The sequence below is a fragment of the Trichomycterus rosablanca genome, chromosome 11 (genome assembly GCF_030014385.1).
Source record: "Trichomycterus rosablanca isolate fTriRos1 chromosome 11, fTriRos1.hap1, whole genome shotgun sequence".
NCBI lineage: Eukaryota > Metazoa > Chordata > Actinopteri > Siluriformes > Trichomycteridae > Trichomycterus > Trichomycterus rosablanca.
In genome coordinates, this window is record NC_085998.1 from 870277 (window position 1) to 872500 (window position 2224).

Consider the following 2224-nt stretch of genomic DNA (forward strand, 5'->3'; position numbering starts at 1 on the left):
AAACTGTGCTCTTACCCTGCTAATTGAACCTTCACACTCTGCTCTTACTGGTGCAATGTGCAATTAATGAAGATTGGCCACCAGACTGGTCCAATTTAGCCATGTAACCTCACACACTAAAATGACAGGTGTTTCAGTTATTTTGTCCAACCCCTGTATATATATATATATATATATATATATATATTCTGAAATCGCTTTGTCAAGAACTCTTGATTCAACTGACTGCTAATATACTATATTTAAAAAAGAAGCCATTGTGAAAGTTATGGTGCGTAAAATGATATACATTCCAATTTTAATGTGTATTTACAGGAATGAGCCAAGCTTTGATGCCAGCTACATGATTTTCTGTGAGAAAGTTTTTGTCAGATGGAAGAAAGAAAGAGGCACTGGCAGAATTAATGAGACACTGTCTGAAAAGTAAAATGTGTGCCCCTTCGCCCGTCGGCAATGGATGACATCTTGAGGATGGAGAGCTAACAGTGACCTAGATGACAAAAATCCTGCCCCTGAAAGTGTTGCAGGAAGTCCACTGCAGTTGTAAGCAAGGCAAATGTGAGACAGGAAGATGTTCCTGTATGTCTGCAAGACTATGTTGTACCGATTTATGTCAATGCTAAAATTGACATGGAGGAATTATAGTGATGAGTAAGAGATGCACTGTGTTACCCAGGAGATGGACTGCACCATGATGATCTATGTGGTCAGGCACAGGGTGGCTAAGAGGGTGACTTACAAGGAGATATGATTTGAGAGTTGGAACACCTGGTAGCTCCAGCTACATTGTACTAAATGCTAGACTGAGTCGTGGTGTGACATTACCACATGTTTGAATGTTATGTATGAACTGATTTTAAGTTGTATTGCATATATTGCAGAATTCTCCATTTTTGCCATTATTCAAAACTAAAGGGGTTGAGTAACGAATTGACTCATTTAAACCATCTTGAACAAAAGTGTATTTTTTGTATTTTCTTCCTCCGAATATCCAGTCATTACTGACAATTTTGATCTGTATTTGATTTGGCATGTGTATGTATGCTTTTATTTAGTGCCAGCTTCTGAAGATCGACCATATTTTGTTCAAATTTGCCATATTTTATGGGCTCATTCCACACTTGAGCATGCTAATGCATTAATACTTGTCCTTAATGTTTAGGTACATGTATGAATGTCAGTTTGGGTTATATTTTGTGTTATTAAACTAAATATTAATAAAGTTAGAAGCAAAACCAGCACCATATAATTTTCGTTTTTTTCCATTTTACATGTATATACATTTATGGGCTGTGAAAAAAAAACTGCAGGATATTTTGTGGAGAACTGTTAACACAAAGTCTGTAACAGCATTGTCTATGCAAAAATGCTTTTAAAAAGTAGTGCCCAGACGTGGGAACGAAAATCACTTTCTAGGCACTTTTTCTTACTTCACCTTATGGCCTATTAAACACACCGTCAGTATTAAAAACATGTAAAAACCTTCAGTTCAACAACAAACTGATATAAAACTTTACATGTCTGGTCATAAAGAAATGAATCTATAAAGTAACACAGCAGTAAAACACACTTTAACACACAAGAACTGACATGTCATTGTCTCAAAACCACCTCAAACAGTAAAGTTACGACCCCTAGTGGTGGATGGTTACAATTTAAAGAACACAGGCTGATAAATTTTGCTTTGAACTACAAGGGGAAGTATAATTTAACTCTAAAGTAAATATATTAAAAGTCTAATTTTAATGTACTTCAAGTGCACTTGGATTAGTGATTAAATGCTTTAATTATTGTATATAGTCTCAGTTTAGTACTTAATAGAATTAAAGTTGAGCTTTTGTATTACTTTTGTATAATTACAGTATAATTAACACTCTTTAAGTGTATTGATCATTAGTGTGAGAGTAATACACTTTAGTGCACTCTAGTTTATTATAGATTAGTTTACTTACATCTAATTGTTGCTCACCAGGGACCTGAGCATGTCTGAGAAGGATTCTCACAGAGGGATGACGGTGTATGGGGATTTGTGCCTGTTCTGTGTGCTGATGTCGATGTTCCAGTTCATCCCAGAGCTGTTGAGTGGGGCTGAGTTCAGGATATTGGTGTTTGTTTAAACTGAACTTTTCTTCATGTTCTTATAGAACTTACTTTGTGCACAGGGGTACAGTCATGCTGGAACAGGACAGGGCCTTCCCTAAACTGTTGGAAGCACATCACGTCC